This window comes from Scyliorhinus torazame, chromosome 29 (assembly GCF_047496885.1).
Source record: "Scyliorhinus torazame isolate Kashiwa2021f chromosome 29, sScyTor2.1, whole genome shotgun sequence".
In the NCBI taxonomy this organism is placed as follows: domain Eukaryota; kingdom Metazoa; phylum Chordata; class Chondrichthyes; order Carcharhiniformes; family Scyliorhinidae; genus Scyliorhinus; species Scyliorhinus torazame.
This window is the reverse complement of record NC_092735.1, coordinates 23,430,217-23,458,162: the sequence shown is the minus strand read 5'-3', so window position 1 is coordinate 23,458,162 and position 27,946 is coordinate 23,430,217. Positions and strand designations below refer to the sequence as shown.

The window sequence follows — 27,946 nt, the reverse complement described above, 5'->3', positions numbered from 1 at the left end:
CCTGGTTTTTGACTCAACAACAGCAAAACCTAAACTACATTCAGGCTTGGCAAGTAACATTCACACCATACAAGTGCCAGGCAATGACCATATCTAACAAGAGAGAATCTAACCATTGCTCAGCAACATTCAATGGCATCACCATCACTGAATCATCCACTGACAACATCCTGAGGGGTTACCATTAACCAGAAACTGAACTGGACCAGCCATATAAATACTGTGGCTACCAGAGTGGGTCAGAGGCTGGGAATTCTGTGGTGAGTAACTCACCTCCTGACTCCCCAAAGCCTGTCCACCATCTACAAAGCTCAAGTCAGGAGTGTGATGGAATACTCTCCACTTGCCTGGATGAGCGCAGCTCCAACAACACTCAAGAAGCTCAACACCATGCAGGACAAAGCAGCCTGTTTGACTGGCACCCCATCCATTCCCTCCACCAACAACACACAATGGCAGCTCATCGACAAGGTGCCCTGCATCAACTCACCGCGGCTCCTTCTACAGCAGCCAAACCCACAACCTCAACACCTAGCAGGACCAGGGACAGCAGACACATGGAAACGCCACCACCAGCAAGTCCTCTCCAAATCCTGCACCATCCTGACTTGGAAATATATTGGCCGTTCCTTCACTGTGGCTGGGTCAAAATCCTGGTGATCCCTCCCTAACAGCACAGTGGGTGCACCTACACCTCAGGGTCTGCGGCGATTCAGGGAGGCAGCTCACCGCCACCTTTTCAAGGGGTGATTAGGGATGGACAATAAATGCTGGGCCTGGCCAGCAACGCCCACATCCCGTGAACGAATTTTAAAAAACCTCATTGAATAAACAGCCCGAGCCACAAAAACTGAATTCTCACAAAATTAAAGTTTTAAAGAATGTTATTGAAAAAGAAAGTTTTACATTGATATAGCACTTATCACATAGGCATTCCCACATTTGGGTGGGAATGGAAGGATACGGACCCCGTAAATGCATACGGATTTAGTTTAGACAGGTACCATGGTCGGCGCAGGCTTGGAGGGCCGAAGGGCCTGTTCCTGTGCTGTATTGTTCTTTGTTTATTCCAACCCGCTTTGCTGCCAATGAAGTGCAGTCACTGCTGCACTGTGGGCAGCACAGCAGCCAATGTGTGCACAGCAAGATCCCACACACAGCGATGTGATAATGTCGTACCAGGGACAACCATTGGCCAGGGCAAGAGTGGGAACGTTCGCTTGGAAACTGCGCCTCAGTAAATTGTACGCACACCCGGGAGGGCAGGCAAGAGTCTCGTTTTACATCCCACCTTTTGTACGCTGGACACCTTCGACAGTGCAGCACTCCCCCAGCACTGCACTGGACTGTCAGTCTATCAGGATTTATTCAAGTCGCTGAAATGCGAAGAGCTATCTGCACAAGAGGCAAGATACCAACTAAGCCACGTGGTTGATACTTGCACCTCTCTGGGGGAGATGGTGGCGTAGTGGCATTGTCACTGGACTAATAAACCAGAAACCCAGGGTAATGTTCTGGGGTCCCAGGTTCGAATCCCGTCACTGCAGATGGTGAAATTTGAATTCAATAAAAATCTGGGGCGAGATTCTCCGACCCCCCCCCGCCGGGTCGGAGAATCGCCGGGGGCTGGGGTGAATCCCGCCCCCGGTGGTTGCCGAATTCTCCGGCACCGGAGATTTGGCATGGGCGGGAATCCCGGATGGGCCGAAGTCCCGCTGCTAGAATGCCTGTCCCGCCGGCGTGGATTAAACCACCTACCTTATCGGCGGGACAAGGCGGCGCGGGCGGGCTCCGGGGCCCTGGGGGGGGGGGGGGAGCGGGGCGATCTGGCCCCGGGGGGGTGCCCCCACGGTGGCCTGGCCCGTGATTGGGGCCCACCCATCCGCGGGCGGGCCTGTGCCGTGGGGGCACTCTTTTCCTTCCACCTTCGCCACGGTCTCCACCATGGCGGAGGCGGAAGAGACTCCCTCCACAGCGCATGCGCGGGGATGCCGTGAGCGGCCACTAACGCTCCCGCGCATGCGCCGCCCGGATATGTCATTTCCGCACCAGCTGGCGGGGCGGAAATCAGTCCAGCGCGGGCCTAGCCCCTTAAGGTTGGGGCTCGGCCCCCCAAGATGCGGAGGATTCCGCACCTTTGGGGCGGCGCGATGTCCGACTGATTTGCGCCGTTTTTGGCGCCGGTCGGCGGACATTGCGCCGATACCGGAGAATTTCGCCCCAGGAATGAAAAGTCTAACGATGACCATGAAACCGATTGTCGTAAAAACCCATCCGGTTCACTAATGTCCTTCAGGAGAGGAAATCTGCCGTCCTTACCCGGTCTGGCCTACATGTGACTCCAGACCCACAGCAATGTGGGTTGACTCTTAACTGCCCCTGAAGGGCAATTAGGGATGGGCAATAAATGCTGCGATGTCCACGTCCCAGGAACGGAAAAAATAATTGAGGTGACTAAGAGGCTCAGGTCCAATTGTAGAGGGTTAATTGGAAATACAATGTGGCGCAGTGGTTAGCATGGCTGTCTCACGGTGCCGAGGACCAGGGTTCGATCCTGGGCCCTGGGTCACTGTCCGTGTGGAGTTTGCACATTCTCCCCGTGTCTGCGTGGGTCTCACCCCCACAACCCAAAAAGAAGTGCAGGGTAGGCGAATTGGCCACACTAAATTGCCCCTTAATTGGAAAAATAAGAACAAAGGAAATACACGATGTTCATTCACTGTAGCTGGGTCAAAATGAGGAACTCCCACTCTAACAACACTGTGGGTGTACCTACACCACATAGAACATACAGTGCAGAAGGAGGCCATTTGGCCCATTGAATCTGCACCGACACAATTAAGCCCTCACTTCCACCCTTTCCCCGATAACCCCTCCTAACCTTTTACACTGAGGGCAATTTTAGCATGTCCAGTCCACCTAACCTCCACGTCTTTGGAAGGAAACCGGAGCACCCGGACACAGGGAGAACATGCAGACTCCACACAGTGACCCAGCGGGGAATCGCACCTGGGACCCTGACACTATGAAGCCACAGTGCTAGCCACTTGTGCCCATGGACTGCAGCGGTTCAAGAAGGCGGCGTGTCCCCTCCTTATCAAGGGGCAATTAGGGATGGGCAACAAACGCTGGTTTAACAGGGACGCCCTCAGCCCTTGAGTGAATAACAAAATCACACCAGGGACTGTGACCTACCGACTAGGCAACCCTTTTCCAAATCACCACTACTCATTGGGGTCCCTTCCAACTTTGAACAAAGGGCAGCTCGTACTTTCCAAATGGCAATGTCGCCAAGACCGCCCAAAAAACACATGCTGTTGGGGAAGAATTTACTCTTCTAGCTCTATGTGTCTCATGAAGCAAATGCAGCAAACTGATCTCTCATTTTTAGAAGAAATGAAATGTCCAAGTTTATCCCTGAGCATAACAACGCGGCAGAGTCATGTGAAACAATTTTATTAAAACAAAAGCACAATCCGGAATCCGCCATGGTTCTTTCACAGAGGAGAAACCGAGTTATCGTGGTGAGGGAGGGAGGATTTATTTTTTCTCCTCCTTAAACAGAAAAAAGTTACCAAGAAAAGTTAGAGAGCCCAACTCGTTTCTGTACAGCAGATTTGGTCAAGCCCTTGCTCTCAAGGGTGGGGAGGGAGAGAAAATAAACAATGCAAAGCCAAATCATTGCAGGTTCCTGCTCAGAAGTTGGTGTCTCGGTTTGAAGTTATATTCTTAAAGCAGGCAGAGTCGAAAATACTGCGCGAAATGGAAGAGGTTTGAACAGGTCGGTTTAGCCCCCGATGAGAGAGGTCCCAGAGTCTGGATTTCTGACATTAAGGAATTTGCTCCCATCCAACAATGTGGAATGGATCACATTAAACAGAAATGCCAAGAGCTGGGATTGAAATTGCAACCTCTCAATTTCACTCCAGGGGTTCTATAAAAAAAACAGGTTAAAACATAGATTGATGCTAGATGGTACTTTTTAATGAGTGTATCTGACTATATCCATGCACGATCTGTTCAAACAGCTCGATTTATTGCTGGACATTGATTGCAACACTTTCCTGTTTACATACATATATATATTTTTTTAACTTCTGAACCAACTTTAAAACTCTATTTTGTACCAGCAGCATATATATATTTTTTAATCGTTTCTTTCGTTCGATTTTCAACCTGGAGTGACTGCTGTCAGAATATTTTCTTCTCTTGCTTGCACTCAAGGAAAACATGCTCGCGAAAGAATGTTGCACTGAGATGAGAAATGTCCTTACCTCTTGCTTTAGTGCCGGCAAACTTTTTTTTGCCAAAGTTTGAAGGGTCTCTGGCTGATGTGCAGGTCGCTTGCCCTCTGCCTCCTTCCTGTGTGAGTCCCGAACCCTCCTTTCCACTCCCGCCCCCTACTCCTCCTTTTGCCAAATTCCTCTCGTTTTACTGCACCAGAACCTTTTAGTCGACTTGACGTTTGCTGCACTGGTTCAGCCCGAGAGAGGGCTGGAGGTGGGTGGGACAACAGATCAACGTTTGATGGACATCACTGTTAGCCAACCAGAAGAGATCAGTGTGGTTCTAATCTGGCCATTGCGACTGGTGAATGTTTGTCACAGAGTCAGAAGGAGACTCAGGGCAGAAGGAGCCCATTCTGCCCATGGCGCCGGCGCTAGCGCCAGCTCTCTCCGCAATGCTCCCAGTGCCGTTCTCCGGGTTCCCCCGGCGTAACCCCGCGCACTCCACAGTCAAATTCCTTTTTCGGGAGCCTCGATTGGAACCTGTCTCCACCACACTCTCAGGTGGAGCATTCCAGACCTTAACCACTCGCTGTGTGAAAACGTTTATCCTCAAGATGTGCGGGTTAGGTGGATTGGCCATGCTAAATTGCCCCTTAGTGTCCAAAAGGTGGGGTGGGGTCATTGGGTTACGGGAATAGGGTGGAAGTGTGGGCTTGGGTAGAGTAGGGTGCTCTTTCCAAGGGCCGGTGCAGACTCGATGGGCCGAATGGCCTCCTTCTGCACTGTAAATTCTATGAAATCTATGAAATCTAATATCGCTTTTGCTTCATCTGCCAATTACTTTCAATCTCCCCCCCCCCCTCGCTCTCTCTCATTCTCAGTCCTTTCACGAGCGGGGACACTTCCTGCCTATCTACCCCGTCCAGATCCCTCAGGATGTTGAACATCTCGATCAAATCGCCTCTCAGTCTTCTCCTGTTCACGGGGAACAGCCCCGGCTTCTCCAATCTATTCTCATAGCTGAAGTTCCTCCTTCCTGGAACCATTCCTGGTCAACCTTCTCCGCACTCTCTCCAAAACCTCCCCATCCGTCCCGGAGTGCGGCTCCCAGAACTGGGCGCGATGCTCCAGAGTAAGGTCGAACGAGTTACTTATATACGTTCAACATAACCACCTTGTTCTCGCACTTCTACACCCCTATAATAAATCCTCGGAATTGCAATCTGCATTTAGAAAAGCAGAAATTATGTTGATTTCATAATTCGTCAAATGTTGAATCTCTACGGGGATCTCATGCACCATTGCTGTTGATGAGGGGGTTGGTTAACTCAGTTGGTGAGGCCAGCAACACAGCCAGCAGCGCGGGTTCAATTCCCAGGACCGGCTGAATTTATTCATGAAGGTCCCGCCTTCTCAACCTTGTTCCTCGCCTGAGGTGTGCTGCCCCTCAGATCAAGTCGCCACCAGCCATCTCTCAAGGGGGAGAACAGCCTATGGTCCTCTGATGACGATTGCGTTTTACTTTGTTGTTAACATTTATTTCACAATGTGGTTAGTTTCTATTGGTCTCAAGTGATGAGTAATTTTTTTTAAAAAAATCTTTATTGTCACAAGTAGGCTTACATTAACACTGCAATGAAGTTACTGTGAAAATCCCCTAGTTGCCACACTCCGGCGCCTGTTCGGGTACACAGAGGGAGAATTCAGGATGTCCAATTCACCTAGCAAGCACGTCTTTCGGGACCTGTGGGAGAAACCGGAGCATCCGGAGGAAACCCACGCAGACACGGGGACAACGTGCAGACTCTGCACAGGCAGTGACCCAGCGGGGAATCGAACCTGGGACCCTGGCGCTGTGAAGCAACAGTGCTATCCACTGTGCTACCGCGCAGCCAGATAGCACCTCTGCTTCCGGGTCAGGGGGCTGTAGGGTTGAAATCCAACTCCAGGGACATGAGCACAAAACGCTGCGGGTATGCTGGGGGGGGGGCGGGGGGGGGGGGGGGGAGGGGAGGGGGGGGGGGCTGGCAGTGCCGCCTTTTGGATTCGCTGTCGAACAGTCTCCGTTCTTGCCGTCATTTGAGAAGGCGGTGGGGGAGCTGCCTTCTTGAACCCCTGCAGTCCATGTGGCGCAGGTACACCCTCAGTGCTGCTAGGGAGGGAGTTCCAGGATTTTGATCCAAGCCGAGACGGCGAGTGGCTCGGAGGAAAATTTCCAAATGGTGGCATTCCCACCCATCCGCTGCCCTTGCCCTTCTCGGCCGTAATGGTGGTGGGTTTGGGCGGTGCTGTCTGTGGAGCCTTGGTGAGACGCTGCAGTGCATCTTGTGGGTGGTTCACACAGCTGCCACTGTGGGTCAGTGGTGGAGGGAGTGAATGCTTGTGGAAGGGGTACCAACGGAGTGCGATGCTATGTCCTGGATGGTGTCGAGCTTCGTGAGTGGAGTCAAGACTGTTAGTAAACCATGTCTTTATTTGAACATTATAATAGCTGTGTACATTGCAAGGCTTGGCGCGAGGCTTGACATAGGACTGTCTCTCAGCATATTCTGTTACATCACTGATGATGTAGACTATCTATTTACATATTTAACCCTTTACACTACAATTCAAATCACTCTTACCCCATCCAATATCATGTTTATTGCCCCAACTACTGTTACACCCATTGCCTCCGTCCAATATTAATTTATCCAATATCACTTTCATTGGCCCGACCAGTCTTAATCTCAATGCTTCCATCACTAGTACTTACATTGCTCCATTCTGTATCATTTATGTCCTTGAATTTCAAGCTTCAGGATCTATTCTGTTGAGGGGTGCCAGTGGAAGAGGTGAGTGGGTAGGGTACCAAGATTCATCGTATCACACCTGAGGTAGACCTGGAAAGCGTTAAGTGAGTATTTGGAAGGTTGCGTGAGATATTCACTCCTTCCTTTCCACTCAACGAACACACCCATGCACTGACAAACCAGCTCAGACACATCTTCAAACCTCCTCAACATGCTGGTATGAGAAAAACAGCAGAGATCTCGTCATTATTGATTTGTTGCTTCTACCTTCAAAATCGCTGCAACGGGGGTTGGGGGGGGTGACGTTGGCCCGTGATTGACACCCCTCCTGCAATGCGATGTGATGGCCTTCCCCCAAGCCTCTATAGGTGGAGTAAAATCTGAGCCTAACCCCACGCGAGATGGATTTCTGCTTAACAAATCGAATGAATGATTAGGAAAAGGCCATTTTTTCCTGGCTCCCAAATCCGTGAAGGTGGGTGATAGTAATTTAAAGCTGGGACCAAGAAAGTTTTTTAAAATTCTTTCACGGGATGTGGCTGGGCCAGCATTTGTTGCTCGTCCCTAATTACCCTCGAACTGAATGGTGAGGACGGCCACTTCAGAGGGCAGTCATGAGTCAATCCCATGTAGGCCAGACCGGGTAAGGACAGCAGATTCCCTTCCTGAAAGGACACTGGCGAGCCAAATAGGTTTCCGCAACAGCCCACGATAGTTGTCATGGTCACCACTACTGATAGAATTCCAGATTTATTAATTGAACTTAAATTCGACCAGCTGCCGTGGTGGAATTTGAACCCATATTGTCAGAGAGTTCTCCTGGGCCTCTGGATATACTGGGCCAGCGATTCATCCATTCCGCCCTCAGCTGACGGGTTCGAAGGTCAGGACGCCATGTTTAAACACCAGTCCAGCACGCTCATCAATCTCTCTGGCCCACCTGTGCCCACCAGACTCTGCAGGGTGTCAACAACCCGGAGGGTAAAGGTTAGCAGCCTCAAGGAGTAGTTTGTTCCTCGATTCAACCACCTCTGAACCGCCTCTGATTCCTCTGAACCCATCACCTGTGAGGCGCTCATGCCCCACTTGGACCTCCACCACTGCATCTAGAATCTCCATCCATCTCCTTCCAGTAAACAATGTGGTATCCTTTTGACCCCTTGTTTGCCAGCTTATCAGGGTCCAATTTCCTCCCCTCAATCTTCCCTCTGCCTTCCATCGGCCCGTCTTCTTTGCCCACCTCCTTCTGCCCCTCTGTGTGCCATCGTGAGCCCTCGCCCTGCGCAGCCCCTCTTGCACAGCCCTCCTTCCCCACTGCGTACCGTGTCTTCGTCAGATCACCAACCCTCCCCACCCCTCCGCAACCTCGCACTCCATCCCCATGTTGAACACGGGACCGTTGTAACGGGGGCTGTTTGAGTCCCGCAGATGGACACTGGTGTGTGGCGCCCCCCCCCATGGGGGCAAAGGGGACTCCCGTACTTCCAAACCCCAGGAACGGCACTGATCCCAGACGGCCCACATGTCCAGCAGCCTGGTGCAGTCCATGGAAACCAGCTGGGCCTGGAGATGGAGGCAGGAACCCCGGCGCAGTGGTGAACTGCGGGTTGGAAGCGGGCAGCACCACAGCAGAAAGCCGTTGCCATCCCAAAGTCTCCGGTGAGCATTGGGCTACCTTGAGCAGCAATCGGGTTGGACGCTGGTGCGTCTTCCCGCTGGCGTGACGCAAGGTGGAAGATCTGGCGGGGGCACTAGCAGGCAGCTGTTTCAATGAGAATTAATGAGATGCAAATGGCTTTCGTGCCAACTGCCAGTGGCCCGTCATTGACCCCGCCACTGGGAGAAATGTAACGCCATTTTATATTGGCGGGTTTCTTACTTTTAAGTTCCCGTGAGACACATCGTATCCACCAGCTACCAAACCCACTAGGTGGGGCGGGGGGGCGGGGGGAATTCCGTCCATTAATTCTATTGTTTTCCCCTCTGGCCAAGTGTTGGTTGACCTGAATTTTCTGTTTTTATTTTAAGTTGCTCCACAGCACGGTAGCACAGTGGTTAGCACTACTGCCTCACCGCGCCGGGGACCCGGGTTCGATTCCCGGCTTGCGTCGCTGTCTGTGCGGAGTTTGCACGTTCTCCACGTGTCGGCGTGGGTTTCCTCCAGGTGCTCCGGTTTCCTCCCACAGTCCAAAGATGTGCAGGTTAGGTGGATTGGCCGCGCTAAATTGCCCTTAGTGTCCAAAATGGTTCGGTGGGGTTACTGGGATAGGGTGGAGGTGTGGGCTTAAGTAGGGTGCTCTTTCCAAGGGCCGGTGAAGACCTCGATGGGCCAAATGGCCTCCTTCTGCACTGTAAATACTATGTAAATCTGGACTCTACAATGCCCCGTGTGTTCAAGTACACAAACCAAACTTACCCCAGTGATTCTTACTCGCGCTTGAAGTTTCAACAGAGATCCAAATTAGCCTAGGCATGTTCGGCCTCCAAGAGACATTGGAATAAATATTCAGGAGTGAAGTGAAACCCTGTGACTGGCACGCAGGAGCTTAATAAAATCGATGAACAGACACAGGGGCGAGTTAGATGAAGCTATGTCGTTATTGTGTAAGAGTTTTATATAATATTGTAAAGAATACCCAGAATGATTATACTGTATGACATTGTGTAACAGGTAAAGGTGGGGAGCATATCTGTATAAAACTGTACAACAGACACACAAAATACACAGGAGAGTTATTCTTACCTGTATAAAATGTGACGGATCCAGTAGATGATTATAAAATACTGTAACAGGTATGTACCAGTGTCAGTGTAATAGATACCCATATGTGTCATGCCTGTATAAGCCAGTGTAATAGATACATACATGTGTCATACCTATATAAGCCAGCGTAATAGATGCGCACATGTGTCATGTCTGTATAAGATGGTTTGATAAATACATACATGCGTCATGCCTATATAAGCCAGTGTAATAGATACACATATATGTCACATCTGTATAAGCCAGTTTAATAGATGAACACATATGTCATTCCTGTATAAGCCAGTGTAATAGATACATACATGTGTCATACCTGTATAAGCCAGTGTAATAGATGCACACATGTGTCATACCTGTATAAGCCAGTGTAATAGATCCACACATGTGTCATGCCTGTATATGCTGGTATAATAGATACACACACGTGTCATGCCTGTATAAGATGGTTTCATAGATACACACACGTGTTATGCCTGTATAATGCTGGGATCTGGTTGGAGGAGGTAACAGTGGAAGGTAACAAATCACTATGTTCGGAAGTGACCAGCTCGCACAGATTTTTGTTGGGAATTTCCTTGGCAAATTCTAGCCGACTATTCTGATTTATGTCAACAATTGCTCAGCCAAGAAGTCGAGCGACTAATCGAAGCTCGCACCGCTGCTCTCTATCCAGCTGTGCCTGGCGTTGGCTCACAATGGGTGACGGTAGGTTTGACTGGGATTTCCCCACCAGCCTCGCCCACCCCCCACAATATCCTGCTGACGTTCATCACCACAACGTCCACAAAATAATACCCGCTTGGGGGGGGGAGATGCCAGGTGATGCCCAGTACCTGTGGGACTGCAGTCCAGCAGGGGTTTCAGAGTCTTCACTGACAAATTAACTTGCAAAGGGTGGGGCTGGGAGGGGGAAACACACAATAAAAGGTGTTTTGCAAGATTAGCTTGGCTGCACATTCTTGGAAAAGTGCGTGATCTAACATGTTTATCTCTGCTGAAATCAACAGCCTTCCTCAGAATAATGACGGCAGCGCACCACGTGAATTTAAAGGACTATTAATGTCGAAGGAACACAGGCCACTGATTCAAACCAGTCCATCTTCCGTATCAGTCCCAGGGATCTATTTGGAATGCCAATATCAGCACTCATTGGGAGCTCTCCCCACCTCAGAGACTGCTGCCACATGAAAACTGGCCCTTTTATTTTCAGAGAACCAGTGACCACAGTGGTTCAGATGGATAACGGAAAGAGGCAGAAGGTTTGGGTTGTCCGAAGCCTGTTGGTCTTTCGGGGTGAGGGGTTGCCCCCGACCGAGTGTGGCAGACTGGCACATTCCAAAGTCCAGGACTACAGGTTGAGTGGGAGACCACTAAAGCTTGGGGCATCCAGCGCAGAGGCACAATGGGGGAAGGTCGCTGCCGAAGATCTTTCAGCCAAGGGCGGCACGGTGGCGCAGCGGTTAGCACTGCTGCCTCACGGCGCCGAGGTCCCGGGTTTGATCCCGGCCCTGGGTCATTGTCCGTGTGGAGTTTGCACATTCTCCCCGTGTCTGTGTGGGTTTTGCCCCCACAACGCAAAGATGTGCAGGGTAGGTGGATTGGCCATGCTAAATTGCCCCTTAATTGGAAAAGTGTAATGGGTACTCTAAATTTATAAAGAGATAAAGATCTTTCAGCCATAGTGAACTGACGGGAAGGGACTGGAATAGAACCCCTGTGGGCTGTATTTGAATGTATACGGTGAATACTACATATATCACAATTGTATGGACGCACCTCAGTGTCCAACTAGATCGATGTAGAAAACCTGAATATTATTGCACTTTGTGTAATGGTATTTTGAAATGTTCTTTCAGACACTTTACGAATAGAGTATAGAGAGAGAAAGAGAGAGAGAAGGACGCTCCATACAAGACAGGGGTAGCCTATTAATTAACAGGCTTTTTCATGTATCCTGTCGCGGAGTGCCTGAGCTTCAGCAGACTTTGCGAGTACACTGCCTTTTGGCAGTGCTCCTTTTACAGTTCTGTTTAATCACAGTTTCTGTTTATAGAACCACAAGTTCTTGGAAATGTCACAAATTGCTCCCTGGGAGTAAGCTTCCCACTCTTCCGACTGAGCTTGGCTGAAACAACACGGGAATAGATCTCCCCAGCAGGCAGCTCGCGCGCGCATTCAGCCAAGGGGGTGGGGGTGGGCTCGGGGAGACTCTCTCAGAAGCTGACTGACCCTCAATTAACTCCGCCATCTTTAATTGCTCGTCCAATCTTTACCCAGTAAAATGTTCCGGAGCGAGGGAGAGAGGAATAGGAGGAGAGCTTAATGAAATCTGGGAATTATATGGGTGAAAAACAGGGGCGGCATGGTAGCACAGTGGTTAGCACTGTTGCTTCACAGCGCCAGAGTCCCAGGTTCGATTCCCCGCTGGGTCACTGTCTATGCGGAGTCTGCACGTTCTCCCCGTGTCTGCGTGGGTTTCCTCCGGGTGCTCCGGTTTCCTCCCACAAGCCCTGAAAGACGTGCTGTTAGGTAATTTGGACATTCTGAGATCTCCGTCCGTGCACCCGAACAGGCGCCGGAGTGTGGCGACGAGGGGATTTTCGCAGTAACTTCCTTGCAGTGTTAATGTAAGCCTACTTGTGACAATAATAAAGAGTATTATTATTATTATTATTATTAAATGCCAGCATAGGTTATCCAATGGCTGGTTTCTTTGGTGCCATGTAATTCTACAATTCCAATCTGCACAGAGCTCAACCCTTCCCCCAAGCTCCACTCCCCCACCCCACCCCCTGCAGCTTCAGGGAATGGGCTGAGTGTGGTTAGTTTCGGAATCTCCCCCCCCCCCCCCCCCCCACACCCCCATCCCGCCTGTATTACTGTTCCATCTGGCTACAGGCAGACATGTGGTATGTGTTTACAGGGTCACAGATGAACAGCCTTTCTTCTGCAGCACGGGAGATTCAATTAACGGGGCCTGTTCACGATCAAATATCTGCGGTGAAGGTACTAGCATCTGTCTCAAATCCCCTCCCCCATCATCCCCCCACCGCCCCCCCCCCCCAACCCAGAAACATCTCTTGCTCTGCCTTTCCCAAAATTGCCCAACAGGCAACTCTAAAATCACTTTGCATCTTAAGATTTTTCTTTCAGGTAAGGGAAAGCAACTTTGATCCTTGATTTCCTCTTCCTCGCGAAGCTTGTTTAAGCAAAAGACCTGAAAATACTTCTGACTGGACGCTTCCACTTGCCACGGTATCAAATAACATGTCGGCGGTCGTCTCCAAGAAATCCAACAAGAGAGAAACGCATTTACCCAATGGTATGGCGGGAGGGAACGCTTGAAGCGAATATTGATGCTTTTTTCCAATTAAGGGGCAATTTAACGCGGCCAGTCCACCTACCCTGCACATCTTTTGGGTTGTCGGGGGGGGTGAGACCCACGCAGACACGGGGAGAATGTGCAAACTCCACACGGACAGTGACCAGGGGCCGGGATCGAACCCAGGTCCTCGGCGCCGTGAGGCAGCAGTGCTAACCCACTGCGCCACCGTGCTGCCTAATATAGATGTATTTAAGGGGTAGTTAAACATGCGACTAGGGGCTTTTCACAGTAACCTCATTGAAGCCTACTTGTGACAATAAGCGATTATTATTATCCTGAGGCCCAGGCTAAATGTAGCCCCCCCCCCCCCCCCACCCCCATACACACACACACAGCAGCAGGAGGAATTTAAATGCAAATAATCATATAAAGTAGGTCTCAGTATGGCTGATCATGAAACCAGCGGGTGTTTTAAAAACCCATCTAGGTCACTAATGTCCCTTTAGGGAAGGAAATCTGCCTTCCTTACCCCGGTCTGGCCTACATGTGACTCCCAGGCCCACAGCAATGTGATTCACCCTGAACTGGCCTGGCAAGCCACTCAGCTCTAGGGCAATTTGGGATGGGCAATGAATGCCCAGATGCCATGAAGAATTTAAAAAAGGATAGATTTAAATGAGAAACTGTGACGGGCGGTGGGGGGGGGGGGGCGGAACTCGAGTGGAGCACTAATGCTCATTTGTTAAGAGCAGCCAAGCGCTGTGAGGGAGAATTGTCACGCTGGGAGATGGATAATTACTGACCCAGTGACTCAATGGGGACATGCATCATTCTGTATGGCGCTCTCTTGGGGGATGGCATTGCTGGCAAAGCTGGCATTTATCGCCCATCCTTAATTTCCCTTGAGCAGCTGTCACTGAGCTGCCATTTTGACCAGGTGCAGTCTGTACGTGTGTGTCAGGTTTCTTCGGCAGTGCTGTTAGGGAGGGATTTTTAAAATAAATTTGGAGTACCCAATTCATTTTTTTCCAATCAAGGGGCAATTTAGCGTGGCCAATCCACCTAGCCTGCACATCTTTGGGTTGCGGGGGGGGAAACCCACGCAAACACGGGGAGAATGCGCAAACTCCACACTGAGCCGGGAGCTTGACGCTGTGAGGCCGCAGTGCCAACCCACTGCGTCACCGTGCTGCCCGGGAGTTACAGATTTTGACTATGGTACGGTAATTCATTTCCGAGCCATGACAGCGGTGGGGAGGGTGGGGGTGTGGGGGGTGTGAGGGGGAGGGGAATTTTGAACTTCCATTTCATGGAGAGCGGGTTAAGGAACAGTTGAGAATCGCGCGCGAGTCCCAAAGTGGCCTTTAAGCCAGCGGGACTTCCTGTTGCGATTGTCCCCACTGATAAAGTAATGTCGCCATAGTTTAGGGTGACCATAGGCTACTTTCCCCTTTGAGGGGGGAGAGCTGACCGGTGGTGATTTAACCTGTGGATCACCACGGTCGAGGCAAGGTTGAGAAGGCGAGGCCTTCATGAATAACCTCAGCCTGTACGGGAATCGAACTGGCGCTGTGAAACAAAGAACAAACAAAGAAAATTACAGCACAGGAACAGGCCCTTCAGCCCTCCCAGCCTGCGCCGATCCAGATCCTGTATCTAAACCTGTCTTCTATTTTCCAAGGATCTACTTCCCTCTGTTCCCCACCCGTTCATATATCTGTCTAGATGCATCTTAAATGATGATATCGTGCCCGCCTCTACCATCTCCGCTGGCAAAGCGTTCCAGGCACCCACCACCCTCTGCGTAAAGAACTTTCCACGCACATCTCCCTTAAACTTTCCCCCTCTCACCTTGAAATCGTGACCCCCTTGTAATTGACACCCCCACTCTTGGAAAAAGCTTGTTGCTATCCACCCTGTCCATACCTCTCATAATTTTGTAGACCTCAATCAGGTCCCCCCTCAACCTCCGTCTTTCCAACGAAAACAATCCTAATCTACTCAACCTTTCTTCATAGCTAGCACCCTCCATACCAGGCAACATCCTGGTGAACCTCCTCTGCACCCTCTCTAAAGCATCCACATCCTTCTGGTAATGTGGCGACCAGAACTGCATGCAGTATTCCAAATGTGGCCTAACCAAAGTCCTATACAACTGTAACATGACCTGCCGACTCTTGTACTCAATACCCCGTCCGATGAAGGCAAGCATGCTGTATGCCTTCTTGACCACTCTATCGACCTGCGTTGCCACCTTCAGGGTACATAGATTATCATAGAATTTACAGTGCAGAAGGAGGCCATTCGGCCCATCGAGTCTGCACCGGCTCTTGGAAAGAGCTCCCTACCCAAGGTCAACACCGCCACCCTATCCCCATAACCCCGTAACCCAGTAACCCCACCCAACACTAAGGGCAATTTTGGACACTAAGGGCAATTTATCACAGCCAATCCACCTAACCTGCACATCTTTGGACTGTGGGAGGAAACCGGAGCACCCGGAGGAAACCCACGCACACACGGGGAGGATGTGCAGACTCCGCACAGACAGTGACCCAAGCCAGAATCGAACCTGGGACCCTGGAGCTGTGAAGCAATTGTGCTATCCACAAGGCTACCGTGCTGCCCTACAATGGACCTGAACTCCCAGATCTCTCTGTACATCAATTTTCCCAGGACTCTTCCATTGACCGTATAGTCCGCTCTTGAATTAGATCTTCCAAAATGCATCACCTCACATTTGCCTGGATTGAACTCCATCTGCCATTTCTCTGCCCAACTCTCCAATCTATCTATATTTTGCTGTACTCTCTGACAGTCCTCCTCGCTATCTGCAACTCCGCCAATCTTAGTATCATCTGCAAACGTGCTAATCAGACCACCTACACCTTCGTCCAGTTCATTTATGTATATCACAAACAACAGTGGTCCGAGCACGGTTCCCTGTGGAACACCACTAGTCACCTTTCTCCATTTAGAGACACTCCTTTCCACCACTACTCTCTGTCTCCTGGTGTCCAGCCAGTTCTTTATCCATCTAGCTAGTACACCCTGAACCCCATACGACTTCACTTTTTCCATCAACCTGCCATGGGAAACTTTATCAAACACCTTACTGAAGTCCATGTATATGACATCTACAGCCCTTCCCTCATCAATTAACTTTGTCACTTCATCAAAGAATTCTATTAGGTTTGTAAGACATGACCTTCCCTGCACAAAACCATGTTGCCTATCACTGATAAGTCTATTTTCTTCCAAATGTGAATAGATCCTATCCCTCAGTATCTTCTCCAACAGTTTGCCTACCACTGACGTCAAGCTCACAGGCCTATAATTCCCTGGATTATCCCTGCTACCCTTCTTAAACAAAGGGACAACATTAGCAATTCTCCAGTCCTCAGGGACCTCACCCATGTTCAAGGATGCTGCAAAGATATCTGTTAAGGCCCGAGCTATTTCGTCCCTCGCTTCCCTCAGTAACCTGGTTTAGATCCCATCCGGACCTGGGGACTTGTCCACCTTAATGCCTTTAAGAATACCCGAACCTTCCCCCTTCCGTATGCCGTCTTGACCTAGAGTATTTAAACATCCATCCCTAGCCTCAACATCCATCATGTCCCTCTCCTCGTTCTGTATCACAAACCAGCTGTCCAGCCCACTGAGCTAAACTAGCCACCTTTCCCACCAATAACTGTCCAGGCAGCGCCAGGGGGCATTGCCGGGCAGGTGGATTTGGGGGGGATTTTGAGTGGGAGGTAGCCCCATGGTGGTGATGGTGGTGGAGGGGGGGTGGAGTTTGTGAGGTAAGTGTCGGGGGGATTTATATGGAGGGACGGGGGTGGGGGGGAGTGTTCTGTGGGAGGGGGGGGGATTACCGAGGGTGAGGAGGGGAGTTGTATAGAAGGTGGGGGGGTTCACATTTTATTCATTTAAACCGGGATCATTTAAAAGGCGAGGCTGATAGCGGGGCTGGCTTTACCTCCACCATGGTGTCATGGGACCCACCGTTCTTTTTTTGTCTAAAAATATGCCGGGTTTTTCCCACCCGAGATGACACTTAGCCGATTCCCCCCAGTGTGTGGACTGGGGGGAATCTTTGAGATGGTGGTGGTCCCAATGCCTTTTCAGCCCTTGTCCTGCTAGGTGGGGGTTTGGAAGGTGCTGCCAAAGGAACCTCGGCCTGTAGGTGGTCCCATGGTGTGGATGGAGGCGATGGCTGGTCAGGTGGACTGCTTTAGGCTGAATGATGTTGAGCATCTTGAGAATTGTTGCAGCTCCAGGCAAGTGAAGGTAAAAACATTTCCCTCATTCCACCCATACCACTCGAGACAGGCAGTGAGTGGTTCAATCCCTGATTTCCCCAGAGACTCTCCATCACCTACAAGGCACATGTCAGGAGTGTGATGGGATTCTCTCCATTCACCTGGGTGAATTCAACTCCAATAACATTCCACAGAATCCCTACAGTGCCGAAGGAGGCCATTCAGCCCATCGAGTCTGTTCCGACCCTCCGAAGGAGCTCCCCACCTGGGCCCACTCTCCCACCCTATCCCTGTTCACCTTCACATCTTTGGACACTAAGGGGCAATTTAGCACGGCCAATCCACCTGACCTGCACGTCTTTGAACTGTGGGAGGAAACCGGAGCACCCGGAGGAAACCCACGCAGACATGGGGAGAACGTGCAGACTCCGCACAGACAGTGACCCAAGGCCAGAATTGAACCCGGGTCTTTGGTACAGCAGTGCTAACCACTGTGCCATCCTTAGGGGGGATCACCATAAGTAGCGGGGTTGGTGGGGTGCATAGAGAGCGGGGTGGGGCAGGAGGTTCACTTTCTATTCATTTACACCGGTAAGGCCGACACCATCCAGTTCAGAGGAACCATCTTAATTAGTTTCCTGCCACCACCCTCAACATTTACCTTTTCCATGACAAACGTACCACAGTTGTAGTGCCTACTATCTTTAGGATATGCTGTGGTAAGTAAACAAGGCTTCCCTTCGAAATCTCCCAGACCTTTGATTTCTACCACCTCAAAGTTCAAGAGCAGCAGACACTCGGGGACACCAGCACCTCTACATTTCCCTTGAGGTTACCCACCGTGGACACATAAGGCGGGATTCTCTGAAATGGAGGCAGAGTGTCCGGGTCGTCGTGAACGCCGTCGCGTTTCATGACGCCGCGAAACAGGCATGGGCACTACCAATTCTGGCCCCCATAGTTTCACGCCGCTCCAGCCTCCCTTCCCAGCGCCAACCTGCGTATGCGCAGTGCCGCCGCGCCAACCCGCGCATGCGTGGGGGACTTCATCAACGCACCGGCCCCGACGCAACATGGCGCGGGGGTTATGGGGCCGGCCGCGTAGTAAAATAGGGCCGGGGCTGGAGAGGCTGGCCCGCCGATTGGTGGGCCCCGATCACGGGCCAAACCCCATCGGAGGCCCCCCTCCCCCAGGTGAAGGAGCCCCCCTCCCCCCCCCCCCCTTCCACAGGCCGCCCCCCGACCCTACGCGCAGAGTTCCCGCCGGCTGTGAGCAGGTGTGAACGGCGCCGGCGGTACTCTGCCGTTTCCGCGCGGCCGCTCGGCCCATCAAGGCCGGAGAATCGCGTGGCGGCGTCGGGGCGGCGTGGCGCGGTTGCGGCGATTCTCCAGACCGGCGCGGGGCTGGGAGAATCCCGCCCATAACCTCTATTTCTTTATCGTCGCAGGGCAGCACGGGTAACACAGTGGTTAGCACTGTTGCTTCACAGTTCCAGGGTCCCAGGTTCGATTCCCGGCTTGGGTCACTGTCTGTGCGGAGTCTGCACATCCTCCCCGTGTGTGTGTGGGTTTCCTCCGGGTGCTCCGGTTTCCTCCCACAGTCTAAAGATGTGCCGGTTAGGAGGATTGGCCGCGCTAAATTGCTCCTTAATGTCCAAAAAGGTTAGGTGGGGTTGCTGAGTTATGGGGATAAGGTAGGGCTTAAGTCGGGTGTTCTTTCCATGGGCGGGTGTAGACTCGACGGGCCGAATGGCCTCCTTCTGCACTGTAAATTCTATGATTCCATGATTCCTGGAACCCGCAGCCTAACAGCGCTGTGGAAGCACCCTTCAAATTGACTCTTGTGAACAACCCCTTTAAAAATTACCATGAGAAAAAGGCTTCCCCTTTAAGGGATCGCTAAAGCAAAACTCCCTCTTTATGTGCTCCTCAAGGAGAAGCCTTCACTTTAACCGTATCCTAACAGGACTGACCCATTAAAAGGTTCTCATGGGCAGAACATCATGAGGGAAAAAACAGTTCAAAATTGTCCAAAAGGAATTGGGACCATTGGCACCAGTACTACTGGAGTTCCACCTTTAGGGACACATGGCCGGTTTGGATGAAAATTCCTATTTTACCGTTTCTTTTCTTTCTGGGAAGGGCTGCTTCCTTGCCAGACTCTTGGCACTCCAGCACCGACCTACTTCATGCATTCGAGGAGAAGGCAGCGCGGAGGCTCCTCGTTAAGATAAGCGATCTATTGTTCCTTGAGCACAAGTCGTTTCCTGTTTCCCCTCGGAGCTGTGGCCGGCATGCTTGGGGAAACAAAAACGTGCAAAGTTGGACTCACGCAAACAGCTGCGGCTAACCGGCTCTGGAAATGGGCCGTGAAACGGCCATCTCGCTCGCTTCCCCGCCCACTCCCCTGCCGGTGGCTGTCTAACCTGTGAGGAACACGAGGCAGGGAAAGGGGGACAGAGCGCGAGGCGGCGCAATTTGGAAAAATAAAGACATTTAATCTGTGAAAGAATGAAGGCGGGATTCCGGCACTAACAAGGCCAGAACATGACCCGAAATTGTGAAGGGTCCTGAGAGTTGGTCAGGAGACATTGCAGTCAGAATTTAGATATTTGGGCAGCACAGTGGTTAGACTTAGAACATACAGTGCAGAAGGAGGCCATTCGGCCCATCGAGTCTGCACCGACCAATTTAAGCCCTCACACCCACCCTATCCCCATAACCCCTCCTAACCTTTTTGGTCACTGAGGGCAATTTATCATGGCCAATACACCTAACCTGCACGTCTTTGGACTGTGGGATTAAACCGGAGCACCCGGAGGAAACCCACGCACACACGGGGAGGATGTGCAGGCTCCGCACAGACAGTGACCCAGCGGGGCATCGAACCTGGGACCCTGGCGTTGTGATGCCACAGTACTATCCACTTGTGCTACCGTGCTGCCTCACGGCGCCGAGGTCCCAGGTTCGATCCCGGCTCTGGGTCACTGTCCGTGTGGAGTTTCACATTCTCCCCGTGTCTGCGTGGGTTTCGCCCCCACAACCCAAAGATGTGCAGGGTAGGTGGATTGGCCACGCTAAATTGCCCCTTAATTGGAAAAAATGAATTGGGTACTCTAAATTTTTTTTAAAAGAAGAATTTGGATCTTGAAGGACCTTGATGAGCTTGAAGGTTTGCAATTCAGGGATTCTCCAAACACTTGGAAATATTTAACTTTTTAACTTGCTGGGGTGAGATCACTCCCCATCCAGAGATTCACACGCGGACCCTTCTCTGAGCAAATGCTGAGGTTTGAATTGCCACTTCAATCTGCATTCACCATTTGGGTGGGATTTTCCAGTCCCGTCGACGGCGATTACCGCGCCGCATGTTCCCCGGAGTCGGAGGATGCGAACAACGTGACAGCGGGAGGGCCGGAGGAATCCTGCCGCCCACCAATGGATGCAGCACGCGCGGGGAGGCAGGGGGTGGGGTGGTGGCAGGAATCCTGCTCCACTGAAGGCCCCGCCGTGGGCTGTGGTTCCGTATTTCGTTGGTGAACCCCTGGGGGAGGCGGTTCTGTCACGGGAAGAAGAGCAAAACGATCCCCCCTTCATCACAGGAATAAACCAGTCCATCCTTTCCTGAACTGCCGGCAGCAATAGTTCACAAAGAAGGGTTATTTGAATGATTCAATAAATATCTGGGAGGTTCCCTCAGGGCTTGAGTCTACAACACAAAGGAGCTCACAGTAGGTCACCAATTTGCCTACACCTTTGTTTTTGAGGTACAAGGACACAAAGAGTAGCAGGCCACATGGTCTTTTGTGTCAGGTTCCACCATTCCATCTGATTATAACCCATCAGGCTTCACTCCATCTCCTCCCCAACCCCACTCCCCAGAACCCTTGATCACCCGGGAGGCCAAACATCTGTCTCTCCCAACCTTCAATGTATTCATGGATGGAGCACCCACGCCCCTCGGGGGTAGGGATTGTGGGATTGGCTGGCAAGACAAGCCTTTTCCTGCCCTGTCCCAAGGAGCCTTCACCCAAAACAGCTGCAATGGTGCTCCCAGAGGTGGGAGGTCCAGGAATATCGGAAAAACAGGATAATCACCCATGGCTGCAGAAGGAAAAGGCAACAGATGATGAAAAAAAGGCTGGTGGTTTTTCATAGAATTCCTACAGTGCAGAAGGAGGCCATTCAGCCCATCGAATCAGCACCGACCCTCTGATAGAGCACCCAGTCCCGGCCCACTTCCCCGCCCTATCCCCGTAACCTCACATAACCTACACATCTTTGGAGACTAAGGAGCAATTTTATCATGGTCAATCTACCTAACCTGCACATCTTTGGACACTAAGGGGCAATTTATCACAGCCAATCTACCTAACCTGCACATCTTTGGGCTGTGGGAGGAAACCGGAGCACCCGGAGGAAACCCACGCCGACAAGGGGAGAAAGTGCAAACTCCACACAGATAGTCACCCGAGGCCGGATTCGAACCCTGGTCCATCGATCTGTGAGGCAGCAGTGCTGACCGCTGTGCCGCCATCTAACAGTGCGTCGTTACAGATTCGATGGGCCGAATGGCCCCATTCTGCACTTTAGGCATTCTCTGAAAAGCCACCAGCCTTTCTTGCATTATCTGTTGCCTTTTCCTTCATCGCCCATGGGTTATTATCCTGCTTTTCCAATATTCCTTGGCCCCCCACCTCTGGGAGCACCGTGTCAGCCGTTCAGGGTGAAGGCTCCTTGGGGAAGGGTGGCACGGTAGCACATGGGGCAGCACGGTAGCACAATGGTTAGCACCATTGCTTCACAGCTCCAGGGTCCCAGCTTCGATTCCCAGCTTGGGTCACTGTCTGTGCGGAGTCTGCACGTTCTCCCCGTGTCTGCGTGGGGCTCCGGTTTCGTCCCACAGTCCAAAGACGGGCAGGTTAGGGTGGATTGGCCTTTGTGATAAATTTTAGTAATAAAATTTACAGTGATAAATTGCCCTTAGTGATTAAAAAAGGTTAGGTGGTGTTACGGGGATAAATTGGAAGTGTGGGCTTAAATGGTGTGCTCTTTCAAAGGGCTGGTGCAGACTCGATGGGCCGAATGGTCTCCTTCTGCACTGTAAATTCTATGATTCTATGATTGTGGTTAATGTACGTGAGGGAAGATTCTCCTGATGTTCGGCTGCACATTCGCGGAGAGTCGAGCAAATTTCACCCTGCCCGCCTAACCCAAACTGAGAGACTTGTTTTGAAGAGGGCAATCAGGGGAAAGGACCAGCCTTTAACCCGAAATTAGGGAGATTAATTCACTTGACGTGCACCAAATTAACTTGTGAAGCAGAATGCCTGAGGGGTGAAGCCACTTTGACAGCAGGCACCCAGTAGATTGCAAGAGGCATGTCTGAGGTAGCAGACAGCAGGCCTAAGAATAGCAGCAATAATGAAGGATTCCCAGCCTAAACTATTGCCATAAATTAGTAGCTTTCCATTAGGTTTTATAGAGACAAAAACTATTGCCAAAGCAAATATTACCTTTACAAAGCATTCCTACTCAGGGATTGTTTATAAACCATCTGCACTGTGCCAGGTTCGAGGATTAATGATGGCCGTACAACCTACAGTTTAAGGTCCAATTGAATGAAAAGTCAATTGTTCTGGCTGAAAAGTCGTTAACAAATTGGCGTTCCTCAGGCTTGAGTTCCTTTTGTCTTCGCTTCCGGAGTCACCAGCCAGATATTCCTTAAAGAGGGAGCTCCTCCCTTGGAAATAGGAAACATTGCGAAGGAAAGGAATTGTTTTCAAAACACAGGACATCAAACACACACTCAGTGTGACGCGGCGGGAGAGCGGCTCATTCGGAGAGCTGGCACGAGACACGGCGTGCAGAATGGCCTCTTTCTGTTGCGGTAACAATTCTGTGAGTGAATCTTTTCACCCATTCAAAGTGATTCTAAGCCTATTCTTTAATTGCTTCCTAAATATTTACAGCGTTTGTTTTTTTGTGCTCCGTTACTTCCCCGGATGGTATCTTCCATATTGGGGTGGCAAGGTATCACAGTGGCTAGCACAGTGGCTTCGCAGCTCCAGGGTCCCAGGTTCGATTCCCCGCTTGGTTGACTGTCTGCGCGGAGTCTGCACGTTCTCCCCGTGTCTGCGTGGGTTTCCTCCGGGTGCTCCGGTTCCCTCCCGCAGTCCAAAGAGGTCAGGTTGGGTGGATTGGCCACGCTAAATTGCCCCTTAGTGCCCAAAAAAAGGTTGGGTGGGGTTACTGGGTTACGGGGCTAGGGTGGAGGCGTGGACTTAAGTGGGGTGCTCTTTCCAAGGGTCGGTGCAGAGTCGATGGGCTGAATGGCCTCCTTCTGCACTGTAAATTCTATGATTCTATGATTATACTCGCTGCGCCAGACCAGGGGCAGGATTCTCCGTCCCGGCAGCCGGCCTATGGCGTTTCCCATTGTGGGCATCCCCACGCCGCCGAGAAACCCGCGAGTGTGGCTGCGCTGCCGGCAAAGCGGAGGATCCCGCCGACGGAGAATCCTGCAGCAGATGTTTCTGGCTTCCTGCGTTGACCCTACTTCCAAACTTTCCTACATGACAACAGTGACTACATTTCAAAAACACACTTCAGTGGCTGTAGAGTGCTTTGGAAGGTTCTGCGGTTGTGAAGGGTGCTATATCAATTCAGGTCTTATTTACCTTTCCAAATTTCTGCTTAAATTATGGCTCTGGATTGCTCTCATCTATACCGCGACCAATTCTGTCCCACTATAAGACTAAAGAGCTGTGGCGAGCGACTAAATTAGCCACCTCTCTTGAAGAGTAGCTACCTGCATGATGGGCCGAATGGCCTCCTTCATTGCTGTAAAGCTCTATTATCACCACTTGGGTGCATTCTGCCCAGATGAGAAAGGCCTAGTCCCTCTGAATGACACTGGGTAACACTTTTTTGTCACTTCGCTACACAGCAGCCTGGGCTAGAACATCTCTCTATAGCCTCCTGGTCTAGAATATCTCTCTAGTAACCTCCTGATCTTGAACATCTCTCTAGTAACCTCCTGGTTTAGAACATCTCTCTATAGCCTCCTGGGCTAGAACATCTCTCTATAGCCTCCTGGGCTAGAACATATCTCTGTAGCCTCTGGTCTAGAATATCTCTCTAGTAGCCTCCTGGTCTCGAACATCTCTCTATAGCCTCCTGGTCTCGAACATCTCTCTATAGCCTCCTGGGCTAGAACATCTCTCTATAGCCTCCTGGGCTAGAATATCTCTCTATAGCCTCCTGGGCTAGAATATCTCTCTATAGCCTCCTGGGCTAGAACATCTCTCTATAGCCTCCTGGGCTAGAATATCTCTCTATAGCCTCCTGGGCTAGAACATCTCTCTATAGCCTCCTGGGCTAGAATATCTCTCTATAGCCTCCTGGGCTAGAACATCTCTCTATAGCCTCCTGGGCTAGAACATCTCTCTATAACCTCCTGGGCTAGAACATTTCTCTAGTAGCTTCCTGGGCTAGAACATCGCTCCAGAGCCTCCTGGTCTAGAACATCTCTCTATAGCCTCCTGGTCTAGAACATCTTTCCATAGCCTCCTGGGCTAGAACATCTCACTAGTAACCTCCAGGCTGGAACATCACTCAGCTGGCAGCCGGAGATTGTTTAGTATTCAAAGTGCAGTCCAACCAGAGCCCCATAAAATGTAACCAAAAACCCTCTGATGTTAATCTGCTATCTTCAGTCGAGGTGATTCAACAGCCCTATGGACTTTGTTGACTCCTGCTCTGCTTAGATATGTTCAGCCAACTAGAGAGATTGGTCACAGCCCTTGGTTTATCTCAGCCCCACCATTTGCTATTTGAACGTACCCGATACTTGACCTGAGAGGTCGCAGACATCAGGAAATACTGAACAGACTGGCGCGCTCTTCTGTCTCGAAAAGAGACGGCTGAGGGGGTGACTTTAATCGGGGTCTTTAAAGTTATGAAGGGGTTGACAGAGAAGATGCAGAGAAGGTGTTTCCACCTGAGGAGTTTACCAAACTCAGGTGGGCTAAAACATACGGTCGCCGCTAATAAATCCAGTTAGGATCTCAGGTGAAATGTCTTTACCTGGAGGGTGGTTTGAATGTGGTTGGAATGGGGAAGATGTTGGAGTAGTTGTAACGCCCTTGAGTGAGTAATCCAGGAGGCCCAGGTTAATGTTCTGGGGGGGACAGGGGTTCAAATCCCCAACTCAGCAACTGATGGAATTTAATTGATAATTTCAATTAATATTTCTTTTTTTCTCTCTATTTTGTTTTAAATTTAGAGCACCCAATTCATTTTTTTCAATTAAGGGGAAATTTAGCGTGGCCAATCCACCTACCCTGCACATCTTTGGGTTGTGGGGGCAAAACCCACGCAAAAACAGGGAGAACGTGCAAACTCCACACGGACAGTGACCCAGAGTCGGGATTGAACCTGGGACCTCGGCGCCCTGAGACAGCTGTGCCACCCTGCTGCCCGTTCAATTAATATTTCTTGGCGTATAAACTGGTTAATTATAATTGATAGCGACTGTTGTCATAAAAACCCACCTGGCCCACTAATCATAGAATTCCTTTTGATTTCTTGATTTTTTATAATCTTTATTGTCACAAGTAGGCTTACAATAGCGCTGCAATGAAGTTACTGCGAAAAGCCCCAAGTCGCCACATTCGGATTTCACAGAGGGAGAATTCAGAATGTCCAATTCACCTAACAAGCACCTCTTTCGGGACTTGTGGGCGGAAACCGGAGCACCCGGAGGAAACCCACGCAGACCCGGGGAGAACATGCAGACTCCGCACAGACAGTGACCCAAGCCGGGAATCGAACCCAGGTCCCTGGTGCTGTAAAGCAACGGTACTACCCACTGTGCTACCGTGCTGCCCATCCGACAGTGCAGGAGGAGGCCATTTGACCCATCGAGTCTGCACCGACCCTCCAAAAGTGAGGCCCACTTTCCCACCCTGTCCCCATAATCCCACCTAATCTTTTGGACACTAAGGAGCAATTTAGCACGGCCAATCTACCTAACCTGCAAATCTTCAGACTGCAGCAGGAAACCGGAGCACCCGGAGGAAACCCACGCAGACACGCGGAGAACGTGCAGACTCCGCACAGTCACCCGAGGCCGGAATTGAACCCGGGTCCCTGGCGCAGTGAGACAGCAGTGCTAACCACCTTTGGGGGGACAAAAATCTGTCATCATTACTCGGTCTGGACTACATGTGACTCCAGGCCCACACTAATGTCGGTGACTCATACCTGCCCTCAGAAATGGCCCAGCAAGCCACGCGGTTCAGGAGTAGTTAGAGATGGGCAACAAATGCTGGCCTTGCCAGCAGCACCCACGCCCCGTGAAGGAATAAAGTGAAGATAAAGGCCCAGGACCACCTGGCTCACGTTTCGTTGCGCTCTGAAGTGACCCAGCCAGCCATTCAATGGTATCGCAAGCCTCGATGACAAGTAGAAATCCACACGGACCACGGCGGACTACTGCCACCTTCTCGAAGGTAGGGATGTAATGAACGTTGGATGTACCAGCGGCGCCTGTGTCTTGTGAATGAATAATAGGAAAACCACGGGCGTGGATTGCCTCATCGATAAACCAGATGGGACCTGCGGATGCCAGTCATCACAGGAAAGGGGGCAATTCCCTCGATATGCAGGGGTGTAAGAATTAAGAGTGGGAGTCGGCCTTTGGGCCCGTCGAGCCTGCTTTGCCATTCTATAGGATCAGGGCTGACCCGGTTGTGGCCTCGACCCCAGTTTTCTGTCTGCCTCCCATGACCCTTGATCCCCTTGTCCATGAAAAATGTGACCAACTCTGCCGTGAATGAATTCAACCAGCCTCCACTACTTTCTGGGGAAGGGACTTACGGCCTTCTGAGGGAAATCATTCCCCCCTCATCTCTGTCTTAAAAGGGAGACCTCTTATCCTTAAACTGTGACGCCCCTCGGATCCACTCTCCCACACAGCAGGAAACATCTCTTCAGTATCAACTCTCTTGGATCACCTCAGGATCTTGTCTCAATGAATTCGAACCATAACCATTGAATTCCTACAGTGCAGAAGGAGGCCATTTGGCCCATCGAGTCTGCACTGACCTTCCCATCCAGGTCCATTCCCCCGCCCTATCCCTGTAACCCCGCCTAAGGTGCGCATCTTTGTGACACCAAGGGGCAGTTTTATCATGGCCAATCCACCTAACCTGCACATCTTTGGACTGTGGGAGGAAACCGGAGCACCCGGAGGAAACCCACGCAGACACGGGGAGAAAGTGCAAACTCACCCGAGGTCGGAATCAAACCCGGGTCCCTGGCGCTGTGAGGCAGCAGTGCTGACCACTGTGCCACCCTCTCGTTCTTCTAAACTTCAATGGGCTTAGAGCCCAGCCAGTTCAGCCTTCGCTCATGAGGAAAAACCCTTCAGTCCAGGAATGAGTCGAGTGAACTTTCTCTGAACTGCTTCTAATGCAATTATGTCCTTTGGCAAATAAGGAGGCCAAAACTGTACACAGATGTGTCTCACCAAGGCCGTGTACAGCAGCTGGAAAACGTCCCTACTT

The 27,946-nt window shown here is 51.0% G+C and overlaps 1 protein-coding gene across 1 annotated transcript in view; it reads right to left on the bottom strand.

Annotated features, from left to right (window-relative positions):
* The window catches only part of LOC140403934 (cdc42 effector protein 4-like), a 32,871-nt gene extending 28,392 nt beyond the window's left edge, over positions 1-4,479 (bottom strand). Inside the window, exon 1 of the mRNA XM_072492200.1 lies at positions 4,275-4,479. The gene's annotated coding sequence lies outside the window, so the exon portion shown is untranslated. The remainder of the gene's footprint in view (positions 1-4,274) is intronic.
* Positions 4,480-27,946: the final 23,467 nt, after the last annotated feature.